This window comes from Carcharhinus amblyrhynchos, chromosome 26, assembly GCF_965287045.1.
Source record: "Carcharhinus amblyrhynchos chromosome 26, sCarAmb.v2.hapA, whole genome shotgun sequence".
Classification (NCBI taxonomy): Eukaryota; Metazoa; Chordata; class Chondrichthyes; order Carcharhiniformes; family Carcharhinidae; genus Carcharhinus; species Carcharhinus amblyrhynchos.
Window position 1 is genome coordinate 23991200 of NC_137349.1, and position 25449 is coordinate 24016648.

Consider the following 25449-nt stretch of genomic DNA (forward strand, 5'->3'; position numbering starts at 1 on the left):
TCCTATATCAGATGGACAGTCTAGATTATCAGCTTTCATGCGAGCATGTTGTTTCAGGCATTTTGTATTACTCTTTAAGTCTGTCACCTATTTTAAATCTGCAGCAACAGAACAGTCGACTGCAAACATTGTGACATCCAGTGCAGCACAACCCACTACATCAGCTCCTCCCTCAACAAGTACAATTGCATCAACAACTACACTGAGCTCAACAGAATCGTCGACAGCTGCAGAAGCATCAATCACAACATCCCTCCCTTCAACAAGTAGTGAGTATACAAACGCTCTCATCACTTTTAACATCTCGACGCATTCCACTAACTCCATGCATAAGAACAATTAATTGAAGTGTATCAACAGCAACCCTCAATTAGAGTAATGTGCAGATGGGATTTGCTCATTAGAGGTCTTTTAACATCCCAAGTTTCTTTATTAAATTCTATATTACTTGAGATCTAATAAGTTGATTTTCGTGCGAGACATTGCGTGTTAAAAGCAAATTACTGCGGATGCTGGAATCTGAAACCAAAACAGAAAATGCTGGGAAATCTCAGCAAGTCTGGCAGTATCTGTAAGGAGAGAAAAGAGCTGATGTTTTAAGTCCAGATGACCTTTTGTCAAAGCTAAAAGACATAGAAAGTGAGAAATATTTATATTGCAGGGGGAAGGAATGAACGATGAGTCATAGCCATAGAAACCAGGGGAAAAGACTGGTAATAGCTGTCCACAGAGAGAATAAAGGGTGTGAATGGCCAAACAGCAGAGAAACTGTAAGCTGTGACAGAGGGAGATGTTGGGGAATGGTGGTGGGGGGGAAATGGGACAGAGATAGAATGTAGGAAAGGGGAAATGGCGGGGGGGGGGGGATGATAAGGGAAGAAGGATGAAATAGGGGAAGGAACGAGTGTAGGGGTAGAAAAATGAAGAAAGACCACAAAGAAATAAAAGGTAGAGAACAGGAAAAAATTAAATAGAATGGAATGAAAACAAAGAAGGCCAAGATCAGGCAGAGCAAATCATGTGAAAATGTTGAATTTGATGTTGAGACTGGAAAGCTGTAAAGTGTCTAGCCGGAGGATGAGATGCTGTCCCTCCAGTTTGCGTTGACTTTCACTGGAACGTTGCAGCAAGCCAAGGATAAACACGTGGTAATGGAAAAGCACAAATTGCATATGTTTGTAACTTCCTAGGACTATCATCTATTTTAATAACAGCAGAAGAATCTTCAGCTGCAACGACTGAGACATCCACAGCAGCGCAAAGCTCAACATCAGCTTCTGACTTAACAAGTACAACAGCGCAAACAACTACAGTGAGTTCCACTGAAGCATCAACAGCTGAAGCAACGACAGGCACTACACCACACCCATCAACAAGCGGTGAGTATATCAAAACATTCTTTGCAGCTATTCCATTCCCAATTCTGAAAAACGACTGGAAGTTAGAAACTCTTAAGTGACATATGAAAATAGTACAGTAGAATGTTGTTGGTTACAATTATACATGGAAAAATCTGTTGGTCCTTTCTCTATGCGGTATATCTTCAGTAGCAATAATGCCATGCTAAATTACTCAAGAAACCCATTAACAATTGGTATTAATAACATATATACAACAACATTTGGAGAAAATTACAATGTATTATCCATCCTCCCCGTTTCATGGAATAAAATCATTCCCTGTTTTAACAATAGTGGTAGAAACATCAACTTCAAGCACACAGACCACCACGGCAGCACTGACCTTTACATCAGCTCCAGCCTCAACAAGTGAAACAGCATCAACATCCACCATGGGCCCTAATGAAGAATCGACAACTGAAGAATTGACATACACCACGTCACTCCCATCAACAAGTGGTGAGCATAACAAAGAACACTTATGCAGCAATTTAATTCTAAATCATTTAAACTGCTGGTAGATAAAGGTTTGTAACAAAAACAATCAGGATGCTTCAGTAGTATGTTGTTTCCTATAATTGCACAGCATTAATGATCTGTAAAACACCATTGGTGCTGAAATGCTGTCACAATGCTAAGCATATAATCCTGCTCAGTCTCCTTCATTGTACCTGAGTTTTGACAGAATTACAAAACAGATATGAATTAAAAACTTAAATATACTACTCCATCCTTTTCATTTCCCACAATCACAATAAACACTTTATTTAATCACAGCAGCATCAGAATCGACAGCAAATGCACCGACTTCCACCACAGTATCAACATCACCATCAGCACCTACCTCACTAAGTATAATAGCACCAATACCTACAGCAAGTTCCACTGAATCATCCACACCTGAAGCAACAATCATAACATCAGTCCCTTCAACAAGTGGTGAGTATGAGCGCTCGCTACCCAGTTGTAGCATTCTGAACTCTTCCATCGAATGAAATTATTCATATGCACAATGGTATTTACTAAATGATGCAGCATGTTGTTGGCTATGCATTTTGATTCCTGGTTTGCAAGATGCCATTAAATAGTTGCACTGTATATCTGATGAACAATGCAGATTTTTTTTATAATGTTAGAATGATTTTTCAGATATTTTGTACCCCTCTTTAAGCCTGTCCCCTATTTTAATAACTGCAGCAACCGAACAGTCAACTGCAAATATACAGACATACAATGCAGCACAAACCACTCCATCAGCTCCTCCCTCAACAAATACAATTCCATCAACAACTACACTGAGCTCAATAGAAGACTCGACAATTGCAGAAGCATCAATCACAGCACCCCTCCCTTCAACAATTAGTGAGTTTAAAAGTGCTCTCTTATCAGTTTTACCATCTCTATGTATCCTGCTAATTCCAAATATAGAAACAATTAATTGAATTGTATCAAAGTATACCCCATGAGGATAAATATGAATGTGAGTTTTGCTCATCTAGGTTTTTTTTAACATGCTCAGCATATGTTAATAATTTCAATGTTATGGGAGTTTTACAAAGTATAGCTTTAGGCTAGATATTGGGTAAGTTTTTCCACTCTGTTTGTAACTTCCTAAGACTATCACCTATTTTAATAATAGCAGAAGAATCTTCAGCTGCAACTACTGAGACATCCACAGCAGCACAAAGCTCAACACCAGCTTTTGTCTCAACAAGTACAATAGCGCAAACAACTACAGTGAGCTCCACTGAAGCATCAACAACTGAAGCTACAACAGGCACTACACCACCCCCATCAGCAAGTGGTGAGTATATCAAGGTATTCTTTGCAGATATTGTATTCTCAGTCTTGAAAAACTACTGGAAGTTAGAAACACATAAAGGACATACGAAAATACTACAATTGTATTTTATTGGTTATAATTATGCATGGAACAATTTGGCAGCATAGAACAATATCTTGTAGATATACCTTCTGTTAAAACAAGGCCATGTTAAATTACTCAGAAAACTCATTATTGATGAATTTTAGCAAAATATATATAACAACTGTTGGGGAAAATTACAACATATTGTCCATGCTCTGTATGTCATGGAATAAAATCATTACCTGTTTTTACAATACTGGCAGAAACATCAACTTCAAGAACACACACCACCTTGGCAACACTGACTTCTACATCAGCTCCAGCCTCAACAAGTGAAACAGCATCAACATCGACCTTGGGCTCGACTGAAGAATCGATAACTGAAGAGACGACATACACAACGTCACTTCCCTCACCAAGTGGTGAGCATACCAAGGAACACTTATGCAGCAATTCAGTTATGAATTATTTCAACGAGATAGTAAAAACCATTTGAGTGTTTCGGTAGCATGCTTTTTCTACAACTGTACAGGATTAATGACTTTTAAATCCCATTGTTGCACGAATGTCACAGTATCAGGGCATTTTATCCTGCTCACTATTATTCATTATACATGAGTTTTGACAAAATTAGAACATAAATATCATTAAGATATTGGTCCATTAATTTCATTTCCCTCAATAACAATAAAAATGTTTTATTATCCCAGAAGCATCAGAATCAACAGTAAATGCTCCGACTTCCACCGCAGCACCAACATCGCCATCAGCACCTACCTCACCAAGTACAAAAGCACCAACATCTACAGCAATCTCCACTGAATCACCCACACCTGAAGCAACGACAATAACAACATCAATCCCTTCAACAAGTGGTGAGTATGAGTGCTCCCTACTCAGTTGTAGCATTCCAAATGCTTTCATGAATTGCAAAAACACTGAATGGAAATATAACGAGAGAATATAGCATGATGTTCACCATGAATATGCAGTATAGAATAAACTTCAAATGCCATTTCTTTTCACACGCTTTGCAATGTGGCCATCTGTTAGCTGCACTGTATATCAGAGAAAGAAGGGAACCTCTTCAGGTCTAATAATAGTATGGTGTTCTAGGCATTTTACACACCTCTTTAAGCCTGTCATCTATTTTAATAACTGCAGCAACAGAACAGTCAACTGCAAACATACAAACATCCAGTACAGCACAATCCACTACATCAACTCTTTTCTCAACAAGTACAATTGCATCAACAACTACACTGAGCTCAGCAAAAGCATTGACAACTGCAGAAGCATTAATCACAACATCCCTCCCCTCAACAAGGGAAGAGGGCTAGAATACAAGAGCAGGGATGTACTTCTGAGGCTGTATACGGCTCTGGTCAGACCCCATTTGGAGTATTGTAAGCAGTTTTGGGCCCCATATCTAAGTAAGGATGTACTGGCCTTGGAAAGGGTCTAGCGGAGGTTCACAAGAATGACTTCTGGAATGAAGAGCTTGTCGTATGAGGAATGTTTGAGGACTCTGCATCTGTACTCATTGGAGTTTAGAAGGATGAGGGGGGGATCTTATTGAAACTTACGGGATACTGCGAGGTTTGGATAGAGTGGACATGGAGAGGGTATTTTCACTGGTAGGAAAAACTGGAACCAGGAGGCTCAACCTCAGGCTAAGGGGACAATCCATTAAAACAGAGATGAGGAGGAATTTCTTCAGCCGGAGAGTGGTGAATCTGTGGAACTCTTTGCTGCAGAAGGCTGTGAAGGCCAGGTCATTGAGTGTCTTTAAGACAGAGATAGATAGGTTCTTGATTACTAAGGGGATCAGGGATTATGGGGAAAAGGCAGGAGAATGGGAATGAGAAAAAAATCAGCCAAAACAAATGAGCAGACTCGATGGACCGAGTGGCCTAATTCTGCTCCTATGTCTTATGGTCTTATGGTCTAACAAGTAGTGTGTATATGAATGCTCTCTTATCAGTTCTAACAAGTCCAATGAAAATTTGGTAAAAGAGTACACTCCGATGCTGGCAATGTTTATGTAGAGTGGTATAATGTGCAATGCCATTTTCTTATTACTGATTTGCCACTAGGCCATGTTAAATTAGTTCACAAGTTGCTTTTCACATGAGACTAAGAAGGTGACTTCTCAGTTATTATGTTAGGATGGTATTGCAGTTTTTGTGTAACTCAGTAAGTCTATCCTCCATTTTAATAACAGCGACACAACATTTGACTCTGAATATACATCCATCCACTGCAACATAAATCTCTGCACCTGTTCCTAAGTCTTAGGGCCTAAGGAACAGTGCATGTTGTGAGGTGTAATTTGCCGCTTCCATCATTGCTGCCTACATAGTGGCGAGATGAGGTTATGAATATGAGCAATAACATGGTCGTAGCATTTGAAATATGAGGGTAACAATTTCATGATAATTTATAAATTCCTTGTGTTGTTTTTTGCCTCGTGGGGCATGGTCATTGTTTTAAACAAACCTATGGGAGCACCCTACCCCCAACCTAAAGGATAGGATTTTGGAGTATCCAGTCCTCTTCCTTCTCCTCCTGTCACTCTGGAAAGGCAAGCCCTGGGTTTGCCTGACCAATGACAAAATGTTAACTTGAAGAAGCTAGGAATAAAATCTAGCAAGAATAAGAAAACGAGATTCTCACCGCCAAGATCTCATTTTCCCATTTTCTGCCGGTGACGGAACAAGGTTCCTGCCCAGAAAAGACAGGGATCACAATTAACTACATTTTAATAAATTTGATATAGTTATCAGGCTTCCCTGCCATATCTTTCCTCCATGTTTGGAACTCCACTACCAGTGAGGTTTACAACTGCTTTTGAAAACTGCACTTGAAAGGAACCCATATGGGATGTCCTGATAGTGTCAACCTGGCTGTGCCAACATGGCAGTACCAACCTGTGCCAGGGGTGGGCCCTCCGGTGAGCTCTATTAGAGTGGGTTCCCCTGATATGCTGGGGGAGGGGAGGATTTCCACGTATCTGTGGAGTTAGGGCACGTATATTTTTTAAGTGGGGGCCCCGATCTCTGTGGAACCAGTATTGCCAGCTCGATCAGGCCCGGCTCTGTCAGCATGATGATGCAGATCACATCTCCAGATTTATTGTGCACAGAGTACCAGAATATCTGGAGAGAAAACTCACCTGGGCAGCTGGAGAGCTGCACACTGGTCTCCTCTCCCCAGCCAGCACTCAGAGCGCAAAATTCCACCTACTGCACTGAACTGAAGCCTGCATTCATTTTCAGGGCTAGAATTAAGAGTTTTATAAATTTGTTCATTGGTTTAAAACCCTACAGTTTGTTTTCTTGTTGCTAAATGACTGTTCAATGGCATAACTAGTGCAAAATAACCATTATTATATGCAAGTTCTTGTTGACTATATTCCAGTGCCTAGACCACTAAAATTATTGTCACTGAAGTGATTAGGTGGAATTTAATGCTGTCCTCTTTAGCGAGCTTGGTGGGGGGGAGGGCATTTAATTAGGTCTCTATCCTGATTGCCCACAGGCCTTCCTGCACAGGTTCAATCTTCCTACCCCACTGCTCAATTCACGCCTGGTTAAGAGACTCAGCGGCCACTGCTGGTAAACTGAGGGGCACGCCATGCAGGGAATATCAGAGCAAACTCGTATAGTGCTACTAATTCTTTCATTCGTCCATAGGATGTGGGCATCGCTAGCTAGTCCAGCATTTATTGCCCATCCTTACTTGCCCTTACAAGGGTGGTGCTGAACTGCCCTCTTGAACAGCTGTAGTCCATGTGGTGTAGATACACCATGGTGCTGTTAGGAAGGGAGTTCCAGCATTTTGACCCAGCAAAACTGATGGAATGGTTCCAAGCCATGGTGTTGGTTTGCAGGACAACATGCAGGTGGTTCTGTTCCCATGCATATGCTGCCCTTTTAGGTTGTAGAGGCCGTAGGTTTAGGAGGTGCTGTTGACAGAACCTTGATGAGCTGCTGCCATGCCTCTTGTAAACCGTACACACAGTCGCCAGGTGCATTGGTGGTGAAGGGAGTAGATGTTGAAGCTGGTGGATGTGATGTTAACCAATTAGGCTGCTTTGTCCTGGGTAGTGTCGAGCTTCTTGTGCACTGTTGGAGCTGTACTCATTCAAACAAATGGAAAGTTTTCCATCACACTCCTGTCTGTGCCTTGTCAATGGTGGATAGGTTGTGGGGAGTCAGGAAATGAGGATTCCTAGCCCTTGACCTGCTCTTGCAGCCACTGTATTTATATAGAGCATAGAACGTTCCAGCGCAGTACAGGCCTTTCGGCCTTCGATGTTGCGCCAACCTGTGAAACCAATCTAAAGCCCATCTAACCTATACAATTCCACTACCATCTATATGTTTACCCAATAACCATTTAAATGCCCTTAATGTTGGTGAGTCCACTACTGTTGTACAGCATTCCACGCCCTTATTACTCTCTGAGTAAAGAACCTACCTCTGACATCTGCCCTATATCTATCACCCCTCAATTTAAAGCTATATCCCCTTGTGCTAGCCATCACCATCTGAGAAAAAAGGCTCTCACTGTCCACCCTATCTAATCCTCTGATCATCTTGTATGCCTCTATTAAGTCACCTCTTAACTTTCTTCTGTCTAATGAAAACAGCCTCATGTCCCTCAGCCTTTCCTCATAAGACCTTCCTACCATACCAGACAACATCCTGGTCAATTTCCTTCGCATCCTGTCCAAACGTCCAGAATAATATGGCAACCAGAACTGTACACAATACTCCAAGTGCAGCTGCACCAGAGTTTTGTACAGCTGTAACATGACCTCATGGCTCCTAAATTCAATCCCTCTGCCAATAAAAGCTAACACATCGTACGCCTTCTTAACAACCCGATCAACCTGGGTGCCAACTTTCAGGAATCTATGCACATGGACACTGAGATCTGTCTGCTCATTCACACTACCAAGTAACTTACCATTAGCCCAGTACTCTGTATTCCTGTTACTCCTTCCAGAGTGAATCACTTCACACTTTTCCGCATTAAACTCCATTTGCCACTTCTCAGCCCAGCTCTGCAGCTTATATATGTCCCTCTGTAACCTGCAACATCCTTCTGCACTGTCCACAACTCCACCGACTTTAACGTCATCTGCAAATTTACTAACGCCCCCTTCTATACTCTCATCCAGGTCATTTATAAAAATGACAAACAGCAGTGGCCCCAAAACAGATCCTTGCGGTACACCACTAGTAACTGAACTCCAGGATGAACATTTCCCATCAACCACCATCCTCTGTCTTCTTACAGCTAGCCAATTTCTGATCCAAACCGCTAAGTCACCCTTAATCCCATGCCTCTGTATTTCTGCAGTAGCTTACCGTGGGGAACATTATCAAACACTTTACTGAAATCCATATACACCACATCAACTGCTTTATCCTCATCCACCTCTTAGGTCACCTTCTCAAAAAACTGGTCCAGTTCAGTTTTTGCTCAATGGTGACTCCCGTTGATCGGGCAAGGGGGTTGTCTGGGGGGGATGTGGAGGGGTTTCAGTGATTGTAATGCTATTAAATGCCATGGGGATTTCTCTCTTGCTGGAGATAGTCATTGCCTGTCACTTGTATGGCACAAATGTTACTTACCAAATATCATAGAATCATAGAATCACAGAATCCTACCGTGCAGAAGGAGGCCATTCCCACCATAACCCCATACATTTACAATAGCTCGTCCCCCTGACACTAAGGGGAAATTTAGCATGGCCAATACACCTAATCCACACATGTTTGGACTGTGGGAGGAAACCGGAGCATTCAGAGGAAACCCACACAGACACAGGGAGAATGTGTAAATCCCACACAGACAGTGACCCAAGCCGGGAATCAAACCCAGGTCCCTGACACTGTGAGGCAGCAGTGCTAATCATTGTGCCACCGTGCAGCCTAATATCAGCCTAAGCCTGGATATTGTCCAGGTCTTACTGCATTTGGGCATGCAATCATAGAATCATAGAATCCCTTCAGTACAGAAGGAAGCCATTCGGCCCTTTGAGTCTGCACCCACTCTCCAACACAGCACCTCACCCAGGTCCTATCACCGTATTTGTCCTGCTAATCCCCCTAACCTACGTATCCTGGGACATGATGGAGCAATTTAACATGGTCAATCAGCCTAACCCACTGTAGAGTCTATTTTCTTCTTCAGAATAAACTTGAACACAACTGATTTGAAGTGGAAACTTCTTCATTAAGCATCCTTTATAATTAGCATTTTACAGAAAGTAAAAGAGATTAATGTTACTGGTGAGAGAGAGAGAGAAACAGGAGGGAGAGAGATCTTGCCTCAAAAGCTCGTACAGCATTCAAAACAGCAACTGAACACCAACTGAACTGCAAACCTTTTGGTGTTATTAACAATATAGCTTTTCAGTTATCTGTGTATTTAAAGAGCTGGGTACAAGCAGTCACTAGTTGCATAAACAATTGTCATCTGTGACCATGAAATACTGCTGTTTACCTTATGTGAAAGCCTGCTTATGAGAAGGATCATATCTGCGAAACAACGCACTTTCAAAGTTGGCCAAATTATGAAGCTAAACCCAGAATTCCAAGCTGATGTGGCCAAATTAATTTAAGTTAGCTTCAAGCATAGCACAAATAGTTACATTTGGCAGAAGTATCTTAAAATGAAGCCTTTAAACTGGGCAAATCATACGAGGATCCCATACCCACGCATCAGTTTGTGAACATAGCCCAGTCCATCACACAGATCACCCTTGGTAAATTACCCCTTAGTGTCCCAAGATGTGTAGTTTAGATGGATTAGCCATAGGAAATATGTGGGGTTACAGGGATAGGATGGGGATTAGGGTCTGATTAATATAATCTTTTGGAGAGTCGGTGCAGACTGGATGAGCCGAATTCTACACTGTAGGAATTCTATGATTCTATGAACATCTTATAATCACTGATATAAGTCTAAAGCTGGGGTATTTCGGACCTTCCTGTTATGTTTCTGGTGAAGCCGCCATGGGGTTCATCAGAAATGCCACAGGTTTATGCTTCTTTTGAATTGAATGTGACTCAGTATGGGCAGTGCCAGTGCCTTGCATATTCAATCTCATTTCCATTTGTTTGCTTTTACATCCTTTCGCTCCAGCTAAAGATCACGAGATCCAATAATTCCTTTAGCACTGCCACACATTGCACAGTTGGTTTCCATTTGTTAACGACCAACACTCTTCAATCTTCCTTTGTTCTGTGCCCTACATTCATTTTTATTCCCACCCTCATGGTCACTCTGCTTTGACATAGATACATGTTCTATTTTGGAAAAATAATAAACCTGGGCAGGGAACATTCTTGATGGTAGAGAAGAATGGTTCAAAATTCCTCAGCATGTGACATTTAAGAGAGAAAATAAATCAATCTTCAGAACACTTTAGAGCGAGGGAAGTATTCTTTTATACTGAGTTATTAAACGTCACTAAAGCTAGTTTAAACTCAGTTTTAAATGCAAAATAAATATGAAATTTGCAAACATCACACATGCCAACAATTTTTGACCTGGTATTTCAGATTCTGTTTGGTGCAATGAGTGACGAAGAACTCAATAAAATCTGAAGACTTTTGTTATTCCAGGTTTTGGTCCTGTCGAGATATTCTCTCGTGCACAGTAGTGGTGCTGCTAATTGCCATAATTGATGCAAGTGTCAAACATTGAATGGAGGAAGGCGGTGTTGAGGGGTAGGGAGGGTTGTAAAGGGAAGGGTGCCCAATACCAAACTGAGCAATAGTATAATCAAGAGGATGACAATCAGAAAGTCATAGGACTCGAAATGTTTCACTCTCTACAGATGCTGCCAGACTTGCTGAGTTTATCCAGCATCTTCTCTTTTTATTTCAGATTTCCAGTGTCTGCAGTATTTTGCTTTTATTTTAATGCAATTACGTTGCTTCTTCATGTCTTGCTTTACTTGAACCAATTAATCCTTAGCTACCTTTCAAAATCCTGACTTTCTGCTTTTGGGCAAAGAATGCCCTAGCAGTTTAATGTTTAAAAACTTGATTGTCACTGCACTTGAGTTAGGCTTTCTGGCTGAAGTCAATCTCACTTTCAAGTCTGAAAGCATGAACCTATGCAGACAACTCCTGCTAATAGCTTGGGACCAAATACTTCAAAACACAATTTGCAGGTTCACTGATCACTAAGATACGTTTCTGACTTTGGGGGAAACAACTTCAATGGCTAGGTGATTGATATTTAACTCACTTTTTTGTGTTTTTAAAGGTTTAAGTGAGCATATTTTATTTCAATGTAACTCTTTCCCAAATACTTTCTGTGAGAAATAAAAATTCCTGTTTTCACCATCAACATCCACTCAAGATATTACAGAGAATTCAACTAGTTTAGTTTAATAACTAAATTAATCAGCATTCAGAAGTCACAAGTTCATTCATTAGTGTCACAAATAGGCTTACAATGAAGTTATGTGAAAATCCCCTAGTCGCCACACTCTGGCACCTGTTCAGGTACATTGAGATAGAATAATAGCATGGCCAAAACATCTAAGCAGCATGTCTTTGGCCTGGGGAAGGAAATTGGAGCACCTGGAGGAAGCCCACATAGACATGGGTGCTGGAATTTTACTGCCTTGACTGCCCGAGGCTCGTAAGGTCTCACCTGAGGCCCATGGAAAGTGTTGCTCTGCGAGCGCACCCATCCCAATTCTGGGGTGGGTGAGGTGGTAAAATTCCAGCCGGGGAGAACAGGTAAACTCTACACAGACAATGACCCAAGGCTGGAACCAGACCTAGGTCCCTGGCACTGTGAGGCAACAGTGCTAACCACTGTGCCCACCATGCCCCTCTCATGGTCTGTAGGACAAAACCGGAGTACCCAGAGGAATCGATGCAGACATAGGGAGAATGTGCAAACTCCACACAGACAGTCCCCAAGGCTAGAATTGAACCTGGGTCCCTGCTGTGAGGCAGCAGTTCTAACCACTATGCCGCCATGCTGCCCTTTGCTAATAGAAAAACCAGACAATGGAATAAAGAGAAACAAAAGTGAGTGCCAGAAACCTAGTGAACAGTTAGTTCAGGAAATTAGAGAATGGAAGAGAAGTTTCCAGGAATTCTGAAGTTAAAGGAACAGAAGAAACTGGAGATAGAATGGGAACTAGTATATTTGTGAAGATAGGGGTTAATTATTGTATTATAATCAAATTATTGTATTATAATAATTTTTTCATATTTAATAAATGGTTGTTCTTGTTGTTAAAAACCTATTTGGCAGACCTGTGACTCTGATCCTCCACACTTCCTTCAAAAGAATAAAATGTTCTAGTCTTCTGATCCACAGTTCCATTCTGGGACCTTCCTGTTCAGTGGTAACACCAACTCAGATCATAACAGTGCATGTGTTCTCTCCTGGATAGTCTTACTTGTAGTTAAAAATATTGCATTGTCAGCCCTTCTCTTTTAAGTACACAAAATACTGCAGAGCTTCAATGGCAAAAGACAAAACAGTTTCTTTTATTGTGCCAGAGTGGTGCATGTTCCATTTGTTAATCTATGGCAAGGTATGGAACTGAGGAAAATTACTCAAAATTAGTCAGCAGCGAAACATGGTATGCACAGGAAAAAAACACACAACAACCTGGGCGTGGGTGATCTTTCCTATGGCTATTGCAATGTTGACACCTATCAATTCCAAGCTGAAACTGTCCAATTATACAGTGAACAAAGCAAGGTGTAGTCTTTGAAAAAGTCAGACACGTCAAGACACTTTGCAATTTGGAGATATAGTATATTGGAACTGAACAAGGTTTCAATTACTCCTGTGGCACTTTCCTTGAACTAGTGTACTCTCAATTCCTGCAATGATATGACGACATTGACTGGATGAATCGAAAAAGAATAGAATCAATAATGTTATTTGGGCATATAATTCTGTGTTGCCTCTGTCTGTCAGGTAAGAATGCAAAATAAATTATGATTTTGCTAATCCTCGCAGTATGTAGAGTATAACATTTTGCATGCGTGTCATGTGAAAATTCTTGCGAGTTTTATTCTTAAAAGTAGTAAAGTCAATTTGATAGCTGCTGATTGTTTTAAATGTATTAGATTAGAGATAAACTTTCAGGAATAGAAGCATGTAACAAACTGAGTTATGCAATGAATGTTAGGAAAAGTAACAGGAGATTTGAATCCAAGACAGCACACTCAAAGTGAATGCAACTCAATCTATTTTATTCAGCCCCATTCATACTTTGGTAATAACGTGACTAGTTATATTTTTGCTTAAGTACACTCTGTGGGACTCTAGCAAATTGTAAATGTTTCCTAATTGTTGAGATAAAAGAAAGATTATGATAAATAACTAATTGCTTTCTCAGATGCTGAATTCTAAATGTATTTATTTTTTCCGACATTGCAATATTATTTTTATTTGGTACCGAATGACTCATGAAGTTTATCAGAGAGTAATGACCTTGTATAATTTGATTGAAAGATGAAGTTAATTACAAAATCAATAAGTATACAGGCTTCTAAAATTCATTCATGTAATATCAGCTATGAAGAAAATTCTGTTAAGTATTGTGCATGTCACCTATATTTGTCAAAAAGAGCATAAAAAGTGGTCAGCATTGTTTTATATAATATTGATTGATCATGATTTACAAGTTGCCAGGGGAACAAAAAACGCAGATAATTATTGAAACACCAATGTTAGTTGCCAAGATTTTGCATGACTAATAATGGCAAATCTGCCATCACTCATCACTTCTGAAACTCTTTTGAAACTGACAACAACTTCAGGCGTTCACATATATGGAAATCCAGAAGTTGTTGTCAGAGATCCTTGACTCGCTGACAACTGATAAAACGTTGTCCAAAAACATTATTAATCTGACTGTAAGTTCACTTGAAAAAGTTACGCCTTGCTGGAACAGGTGCAACTGAATGTTTTAAAAGTGGATTAAATTCAGAAAAACTGCACCTCAAGAAAAAGTAGTTCTATATTTTTGAAAACTGCCCCTCTGCTGCTTAATGTGGAATTCCAAAACAGTTTTGATACTATAATCGTGATTAAATCAATCGCAGATACTTTAAATTCATGCAAGATAAAAGCAAAATACTGTGGATGCTGGAATTTGAAACAAAAACAGAAAATGCTGGAAAATCTCAGCATCTGTGGAGAGGAAATAGAGCCAACGTTGAGCTTGGATGACCCTTCGTCAGAGCAGCTCCGCTCTGATGAGGGGCCATCCAGATTCAAAATGTTGGCTCTATTCTATCTGCACATAGCTGTCACACTTGCTGAGATTTTCTACCATTTTCTGTTTTTTGTTACTTTAAGTTCATATTTGGAATGATTACTTCAAACAGCAGTTCTGTAAGGAAAGAGCTCATGTAGGCAATAGAAAATTCATGAAGATTTCTCACAGAACAGGGGGTTGGGTTTATGCGTCAGCTCTGAAAGAAAATAAAAATCAGACACTTGAATTTATGTAGTGTTCTTCATGACCATCAGATGTCTCAGCGTGCTTTACAGCCAATCAATTGCTTTTGAAGTTTAATCACCAATGGAAAGTAGGAGAGCCAATTTGTGCACAGTAAATTCCTATACACTGCAATGTGATAATGACCAGATAATGGGTGAGATTTTCTGGTCCCACCTGTCGCATGAATCATAAAGGGCAGGACAGAAAATTCGATGGATCATTTAAAGGTCTGTTCACTTTGGGATGGAATTTCTGGTTTTGGGGCACGCACAGCTGGAAAATCCTGGTCAATATATTTTTGTGAAGCTGAATGAGTAAATATTGGCCGGGACACTGAGGCTGTGGTTGAAGTAGTATCTGGTCATCTTGGGTGCAGTGCATTGCATCTCAATTGGAATTGGTCCTTAAATAACATGTTAGAGAGTGTAAGATACTTGATACGGATCAGAAAGGAGAGCAAGCAGCTATTGGCAACAGTTTAACTTTCTGCAATATTGATCAAACATGACATAGATCATTAGATGCTTTGGTTTAAACATGACCAAACATTGATAGAATTAAGTTGTAAATTTTATCACTACAGGAGAGCTGGAATTAAGATTATTAAAGGAGACGTGGTAGCACAATGGTTAGCAATGCAGCCTCACGGTGCCAGGAACCCGGACTCAATTCTGGCCTTCAGAGACTGTGTGGATTTTCCAAGTTCTCCCCATGTCTGCGTGGTTTTCCTCCAGGTGCTCCAGTTTCCATCCACAGTCCAAAGATATGCAGGTTAGGTTGATTGGCCATGCTAAATTGCCCCTTTGTGTCCCAAGATACTTAAGTTTGGGGGATTAGTGGGGTAAATATATAGGGTTATGGTAAGCCCGGGTATGACTCAATGCAAACTCGCTGGGCCAAATGGCCTCCTTCACTGTAGGGATTCTATGAAAAAAAATCTGACCATTTTAGTCTATTCTCTGAAAAACAGAAGCTATGTAGTGCTATTATCAAAAAAGGAGGCAATATAACAAGAAATCTTCCTTAAATCTGAAAACTTGGGCTGTGCCTATTGGCGCATTGCTCCAATAACAACAGGAAGTCTGTTTCCTAATATTGTGATGAGACATGCAGGTCACACAACCCAAGCAAGGGCAGGTTTTAATACCAACAGTGGCATTATTGCTTTGATGGTTTTCAGCTAAGTGGGGATTGCCAAGGCCCTTACAGATGATGAAAATTCTGCTGCAAGCCTCTTTGTTTTTGTAAATTTTAGGTGTTCCCACCATGTGCACATTTTTGTGAGATTATTATACATCTGAGTTCACAGTGCCTGCGCCTTTGACTTTTGCAAACCGTCATGATGGTGTGTGGCGCCAAACAACTGCAGATTGTGAAACTGGATGTGAAGGTTCACACACCCGATTTACCTCACAGAAACTGGAAAAACAGGAATAGGCGGTGCTGGAGCCTATTATGAAACCATGCAACATTTATGAGTTCATTACAGTTGCTCCCACATGACTAATGTATCTTTGGCCTTTACCTGTAAAATGGGGATACAACTACTTAATTGCCTCGGGATGCAGACATAACACAAAACTTTCCTCATCATCTGTTGTGGGTTTGCTGTACTAAAGCAGTGTGAGTCCCTTTAGCGTGGCTTCCTGATATTATTCTTCCTCTAGGTAAGATTCCCAGGGGTGCGCAGACACAGGGTGAATGTGCAAACTCCACACAGAGAGGCTGGAATTGAACTTCAGTTGAACCTGAGTTGTGAGGCAGCTGTGCTAACCACTGTGCCACTGTGCAGTCGCACTCTTTCAGGGAAACTCAGGCAATGGGTGATTAAACAAGATAATCTTCCCCAACCTTCTCCCCCACCAATATAAATGCAAAGAATACAATGTGCACTCTTTGTTCACTGAGGTATAAGCACCATGTCAAATTTAGATTGCTCTGTTTAGAAATATTTGCAGAGGTCATCTTTACTGAGCTGCGTGGTTGTTCCAACTCAGCCTCCTCCTGATTCCAATATTCAGACAATTCGATATCAAGAAATAGCTAAGTGCACTAAATAGAGTAAAGGTTATTGGTCCTGCCAAAGTCCCAGCTACAGTGATGAACTAGCCTTGCCCCTAGCCAATTGTTCTGGTATCGCTGACCCCAACAATATGTGAAATTGCCCAGGCATGTACTGTCCCTAAAAAGCAGAACAAATGTAATCTGGCCAATTACCATCCCATCAGTCCATTTGCAACTGTCAGCAAGTTTGCATATTCTCCCTGTGCCTGTATGGGTTTCCTCTGACTTCCTCCCACAATCCAAAGATTTGTGGGTTATGTTGATTGGTCATGCTAAATTGCCCCTTAGAATCAGGGAGATTAGTGAGGTAAATACATGGGGTTGTGGGATAGGGTGTTGGTGGGATTGTTGTCAAAGGATCGAATGGCCTCTTTCTGCACTGTAGGGATCCTATGACATTGCTCAGTTTGGTTTCTGCTAAGACCACATAGTTCCTGACCTCATTACAGCCTTGGTACAAAAATGGACAAGGGAGCTGATTCCTGAGGTGAGCTGAGGGTGACTGCCCTGGACATTGAGGCAGCATTTGAGGTCTGAGTGAAATTTAAGTCAATGGGTATTAGGAGTAAACCTTTTCTAGTGGTTGTACCCAGTATAAAGAAAGATGCTTGTTGTTGTTGATTTCCCATCCAAAAGTCAGGAAGGAAAGTATATATCTATGACAGCCTGACTAATTGTATTTTAAAAATAAACAGAGGCTTTACCCTGACATGCCTAATAGACCATGATTCATACCAGAGAAATTTCTAGCCTACAGAAAACCTTGTTATCCTTAAAGAGGCATTAGTGCTCCCTGTGGCTCCAGAAAATCAAATTCCACAGAAACACACCCGTAATGTTTCTAAGGCAGAATGATAGAATTATAGGATCCACACAGTACAGAAGGAGACCATTTGCCCCATCGAGTCTGCACTGACTCTCCGACAGAGCATCTTACCCAGGCCCAGCCCTGCCCTATCCCCATGTATTTACACAACTAATTCTCCTGACCTATGCATTTTGCATAGGAACAAAGGAAATAGGAGCAGAAGTAGGCAATTCAGTCCTTCAAACCTACTCCACCATTCAATCAAATCATGGTCCCAAATCCACCTCCCTATCTCTTCATCACATTCCTTTAACCCATTTCTTTATCAGAAATATATCTACCTTTGGACATTAAAGGGCAATTTAGCATAGCCAGTCCACCTAACCTGCACATGTTTTCAGGTTAGAACCTCCTTTGGAGGTTATTGCCAGTTTGGCACTGGGTAATGCCCAGCCATGTCCACTGGGGGCATCAATGGCCTCTGGATGGTGTGACCATCAAACGTGGTCTCTGCTCGTGGGGATCAGTAGCGATTCTCACTGGCTCCCGCTGCGCCCATGAAGCCGAAAATCCCAGGAGCAGGGAAGGTGCATCTTCATTTAAATGCGCATTTAAATGTGCTGATCTGATTCCCATCCTTATTGGGCAGGAACCAAATTAGGACTAGGAATGGTGCATGGGCAGACACTGATGCAGTTTGGTGCCAGCGCAGAACATGCTAAGTCACTCACCCACGATATCCAGCCCCGATCCATTCTAACGTGGCCTGCGCCAGCCATGACATGAAGATGGATGGATGTTTTGTGTGTTTGTAGAGTAAATCAACTCTCTTGAAGTTGCGAGAGGGTTATTAATAAAGGATTGGAACAATCCAAACTGAAGTGTTCGGGGAAACTGCAACAATTTGTAAAGGAAGGAATCAAAAATAAAAAAAAACACCTTTCTGTTTACGGACGGATAACAGGTATTGAGTGGAGAAGTCAGACTGTTTTATTTTAATTCCTCTCCGGGGTTGATAAATGGCAAGTTTATTTGCCTTATTCAAATTGAAATAACCACCCAGAAGCTGGTGTCGCTTTTCTCGATGCCCTTTACCGATAAACTTACCTCCTCTCCAAACAGTGCTTCGGGTACAAAGTCAGAATCCATACAGTAGCCCTGACGCTAATCAATATATATGTGGGTGGGAATCCCCGACTGGGCAGGCAATTAGGGAGATCTTACTCATGGGTCTTGTTGAGGTCATTACACAAATCCTAGGTAATGCCCATCTCTAAGGGAGTTAATAGTCTCCTCTTGTCACTCAATGGCATCACCATCAATATCCTTGGGGTTGCATTGATCAGAGGCTTACATATTCTCTTCAGAGATACATAAATATTATGAGTTGGAGGGCTGTTTAAGGAACCTTGGGAAGTTGCTACAGTGCATTGTGTAGATGGTACAGACTGCTGCCACTGTGGATGGTGTTGGAGGGAGTGAATGTTTGTGAAAGGAATGGCAATCAACCAGGCTACTTTGTTCTGGATGGTGCCAAGCTTCTTGAATGTTGTTGGAGTTGCACCCACCCAGGCAAGTGGAGAGTTTTCCATCATATTTCTGACTTGTGCCCTGTGGATGATGGACAGGCTTTGTGGAGTCAGGAGGTGAGTTATTTGTCACAGGACTCTAGTCTGTGATTTGCTCATGTAGTCACAGTATTTATATGGATAATCCAGAACAGTTTCTGGTCAATGGTGATCGTCTAGATGTTAATAGTGGGGGATTCAGTGATGGGAATGCTATTGAATGCTAAAGGGAAATGGTTAGATTCTCTCTTGTTAGAGATGGCCATTGCCTGGCACAATTGCTACTTGACAACCCAAGCCTGGATATTGTCCAGGTCTTACTGCATTTAGACTGCATCAGTATCTGTGGCTAACAACCTAATCTTCAGACTCACAGCAGAGTGAAAAGAGAATTAGCAATGTTTGTGAAAGTCACCATTGTCCACAGTCTCTGTACTGATGGATTCAGCTAGATTGGAGTCGGCAACCTCAGAAACATCTCAAAGTTCATCAGGGAGGTTACAAAGACCTGTTACCCAAAAAAAAGGTTTTTTTTATTATCTTCTTACTGACCAGAGAGAAGAAGGAGAAAAAGTCACATGGACTTCTTCCTCCCACAGTCCAAACATGTGCAGGTTATGTGGATATGTGTATATTAGATGAATTAGGATGGTAAATATGTGGGGTTACAGTGATAGAGTGGGGGAAAGGGGCTGGGTAAGATACTCTGTTAGAGAGAGTCGGTGCTGACTCGATGGCCTAAATGGATCCTTCTGGGGCAGCACGGTGGTACATTGCTGCTTCACAGCATCAGGAACCTGGGTTTGATTCTGGCTTTGCATGACTTCCTGTGTGGAATTCACATGTTCTCCCCATGTCTGCATGGTTTCCTTGCATGCTTCAAAGATGTTCAGGTTAGGTTGATTTGCCATGCTAAATTGTTCCTTAGTGTCAGATGCAATAACAGGGTAATTGCGTGGGGTAACAGGAATAGGACCTGGGTGGGATTGTTGTTGGTGCAGACTCCATAGGCTTAGCAGCCTCCTCCTGTTCTGTTATGATTCTATGATAGGTCAGTCAGTGACAAATCCCAATGATGCAGAAATCACTCAGTTACATGGACATGACTCCGTGGAAACCAACTCTCCTTCATATTTCTTGACAGTGAAGCAAGCTGCCTTGGCGACTCTGCCAATGCACCAGGCAACATGTCAGCAGACTTCAGCACAATGTTGTTGCCAAAATTTTCACAAGGGTAATGAAATACATACGCCATTGGTGCTCTACTGCTGTCACAATTCCAGGCCATGCAATCTTTCTCAGAATTGTTTCTTGAATATATATATTAGCAAAAAGAGGAGAACAATTGCACAGAAGTTTTAATATGTTGTTCCATCTTTCTATTTTCCTAAACAACAATGTATCCAATATTTAATCACAGCAGCATCAGAATCAACAACAAATGCACTGACTTCCACCGCAGCACCAACATCACCATCAGCACCGACCTCACCAAGTACAATAGCACCAACATCTACAGCAAGCTCCACTGAATCATCCATACCCGAAGCAACGATAATAACAACATCAATCCCTTCAACAAACAGTGAGTATGAGTGCTCTCTATTCAGTAGCATTCCACCAACTGCAATTATAAAAAATATAATTAAATTTAACAAAATAACACAGCATAATGTTGGCAATGCATGTGCAGAGTAGGAGAACATCAAATGACATTATTAAGATTGTCACCTACTTTAATAACTGCAGCATCAGATCAGTCAACTTCAAGCATACAGATGTCCAGCACAGCACAAACTATGACATCAGTTCCTTCCTCAACAAGTACAATTGCATCAACAACTACACTGAGCTCAAGAGAAACATCGACAACTGCAGTAGCATCAATCACAACATCCATCCCTTCAACAAGTAGTGAGTATACGAGCGCTCTATCAGTTTTAACATTTCTATGCATTCCGTTAACACCAGGTAGAGAAACAATTAATTGAATGCCTTAAAAGGAAGCCCCAAGTAGAATGATGAGCAGATGGGATTATCTCATTAGAGTTGTTTTAACATGCCAAGTTACATTACTTAATTTTGTGTTATGTGAGTAAAAGTGACTTTTAAATGAGACAATGCATGTGTTTTTCCATACTGTTTGTAATACCCTAAGACTATCACCTATTTCAACAACAGCAGAAGAACCTTCAGCTGCAGCTACTGAGACATCCACAACAGCACAAAGCTCAACATCAGCTTCTGTCTCAACAAGTACAACAGCGCTAACAACTACAGTGAGCTCCACGGAAGCATCAACAACTGAAGCAACAACAGGCACTACACCACTCCCATCAACAAGTAGTGAGTATATCAAAACATTCTTTCCAACTATTCCATTCCCAATCCTGAAAATCTACTGGATGTTAGAAACACAAAAAAGATCTGATGATACGAGAATAACATTCTGTTTTTTGATACCTGCTTTGCAAGATGCCATCAGTTAGTTGCAATGTATAAGTTGAGGAAAGTGGCTTATCAGCTATAATGTTAGTGGGTTGTCCTGTCATTTTGTACCACTCTTTAATCTTGTCACCTATTTTAATAACTGCAGCATCAGGACAGTCAAGTACAGGCATTGAGACATCCAATGCAGAACAAACCACTACATCAGCTCCTTTCTCAAGAAGTACAATTGCATCAACAACTCCACTGAGCTCAACAGGAGAATCGACAACTGCAGAAGCATCAATCACAACATCCCTCCCTTCAACAAGTAGTGAGTATACGAGTGCTCTCTTATCAGTTTTAATATCGCTATGATTCTGTGAATTCCAGGTCGAGAAACAATTGAACACATTAAAAGCAAGGCCTCAGTAGAGTAATGTGCAGATGGGATTTTCTCATTAGATTTGTGTCCACATGCCAAGTTACATTACTAAATTCCATGTTATGTGAGGAAAGTTGATTTTTATTTGAGACATGCTGCTTGTAACTTCATAAAACTATCACCTATTTTAATAACAGTAGAGGAATCTTCAGCTGCAACTACTGAGACACCCACAGCAGCACAAAGTTCAACATCAGCTTCTGTCCCAACAAGTACAACAGCGCCAATAACTACAGTGAGCTCCACTGAAGCATCAACAACTGAAGCAACAACTGAAGCAACAACAGGCACGACACCACCCCCATCAACGAGTGGTGAGTGTATCAAAGCATTCTATTTAATTATTCCATTTCCAATCCTGAAAAACTACTGGAAGTTAGAAACACATAAAGGATCTGAGAAAACGAGAGCCATACGCTCTTTTTTGATACCTGCTTTACAACATGCCATCAGTTAAGAAAGATCACCAATGTACCTACTTTCTCAGAAGATGAAGGAAGTTTGGCATGTCAGCTACAACTCTCACCAACTTTTGCAGATGCACCATAAAAAGCATTCTTTCTGATTGTGTCACAGCTTGGTATGACTCCTGCTTTGTCCAAGGCCACAAGGAACTACAAAAAGGTCTTCAATGTAGGCCAATACATTACACAAACCAGCCTCCCATTCACTCACTGTCTACACTTCCTGCTGCCTTAGCAACGCAGTCAGCATAATCAAGGGCCCCACGCACCCCAGATATTCTTTCTTCCACCTTCCCCCTACAGGAAAAAGACAAAAATGCTGAGGTCAAAGACCAAACTACTCAGAAACAGCTTCTTCCCTGCTGATATCAGACTTCTGAATGGACTTATCTTGCATTACATTGATCTTTCCCTGCACCCAAGCTATGACTGTGACACTCCATTCTGCAGTGTCTCATTTCCTTTTCTATGAATGGTATGTTTTGTCTGCAGAGAGTGCAAGAGACAATACTTTTCACCTGATGTTAATACATGTGACAATAATAAATGAAATCAAACCAAAACAAAAAAAAGTTAGTTGCACTATAGAATAAGATGTGGAAGGTGGATTATCAGCTGTAATGTTATAATGCTGTCCAGGCATTTTGTATAACTCTTTGAGCCTGCACCTATTTTAATAACTGCAGCATCAGAACTGTCAACTCCAAGCATACAGACATCCAGTGCAGCACAAACCACTACATCAGCTCCTCCCTCAACAAGTACAATTGCAACAAATATACTGAGCTCAACAGAAACATCAACAACTGCAAAAGCATCAATCACAACATCCATCCCTTCAATAAGTAGTGAGTACATGTGTGCTTTCTTATCAGGTTTAATATCTCCATGCATTCCGTTAACTTCTGGTAGAAAAATAATTAATTGAATGTGATAAAAGCAAGCCCCAAATAGAGTAATGGGCAGATGAGATTTGCTCATTAGAGTCGTATTAACATGTCAAGTTACATTTCTAAATTCCACGTTATGTGAATAAAGTTGATTTTAATGCGAGGCATTTCATGTGTTTTGCCATGCTGTTTGTAACTTAAAGAACATTAACTCTCTTACCAACAGCAGAAGAGTCTTCGACTGCAACTATTGAGACATCAACAGCAGCGCAAAGCTCAACATTAGCTTCTGTCCCAACAAGTACAATAGTGCAAACAACTACAGTCAGCTCCACTGAACCATCAACAACTGAAGCAACAACAGGCACTACACCATCCCCATCAACAAGTGGTGAGTATATCAAGGCTTTCTTTGTAGCTATTCCATTCCCAATCCCGAAAAACTACTGGAAGTTAGAAAAACATAAATGATCAGATAATACGAGAGTAGTAATCTGTTTCCTGATGAATACTTTGCAAGATGCCAACAGTGAGTTACACTGTAAAATAGCACGGGAAATGTGGATTATCAACCAAAGTGTCAGAATGTTGTCTAGCCATTTTGTATAATCTTCATGCCTGTGATCTATTTTAATAACAACAGCAATAGAACAGTCAACTGCAAACACTGAGATATCCAGTGCAGCCCAAACCACGACATCAGCTCCTCCCTCAACGAGTACAATTGCATCCAAAACTACACTGAGCTCAACAGAAGCAATGACAACTGCAGAAGCATCAGTCACAACATCCCTCCCTTCAACAAGTAGTGAGTATTCGCGTGCTCTCATCAGATTTAACATCTATATGCATTCCCATTACTTCCCAATAGAAAACAATTAATTGAATGTGTTAAAAGCAAGTCCCAAGTAAAGTAATGTACAGATGAAATTTGCTCATTAAAGTCATTTCAACATACCAACTTACAAAATTCCATGTTATGTAAGGAAATTGGATCTTTATGTGCGAAATTGTGTGTGTTTTTCCAAGCAGTTCGTAACTTCTAAGACAATAACCTATTTTAATAACAGCAGAAGAATCTTCAGCTGTAACTACTGAGACATCCACAGCAGCACAAAACTCAACATCACCTTCTATCTCAACAAGTACAACAGCGCAAACAACTACAGTGAGCTCCACTGAAGCATCAACAACTGAAGCATCGACACCAACCCCATCAACAAGTGGTGAGTACTTCAAATCATTCTCAGCAGCTATTCCATTCCCAATTCAGAAAAATGTCTTGAAGTTAAAACCACGTAAATGTTCTGATGATACGAGAGTCGTATCCTGTTGTTTGATACATGCTTTGCAAGATGCCATCAGTTAGTTGCATACTATAATATGACGGGAAATGTGGATTTTCTGCCAAAATGTCAGCATGTGGTCCAGGTACTTTTTCATTATCTTTAAGCCTGTCATCTATTTTAATAACTGCAGCAACAGAGCAATCGACTACAAACCTTGAGACATCCAGTGCAGCACAAACCATGACATCAGCTCCTCTCCCAACAACTACAATTGCATCAACAACACTGAGCTCAACAGAAGCATTGACAACTGCAGAAGCATCAATCACAACATCCCTCCCTTCAACAAGTAGTGAGTATACGTACGCAGTTTTATCAGTTTTAGCATCTCTTTGCATTCCTGTTTACTCCAGGTATATAAATAAGTAATTATTAAAAGGTAGCCCCAAGTAGTGTAATGTGCAGATGAGATTTGTCACATGCCAAGTTACATTACTAAATTCCATGTTATATGAGTAAAGTTCACTTTTATGCAAGACGTTGCGTGTGTTTTTCTATGCTGTTTCTAACTTACAAAGACTATTAACTCTCTTAGCTACAGCAGAAGAGTCTTCGGCTTCCACTCCTGAGACACCTACAGCAGCGCAAAGCTCAACATCAGCTTCTGTCTCAACAAGTACAATAATACAAACAACCACAGTCAGCTCCACTGAAG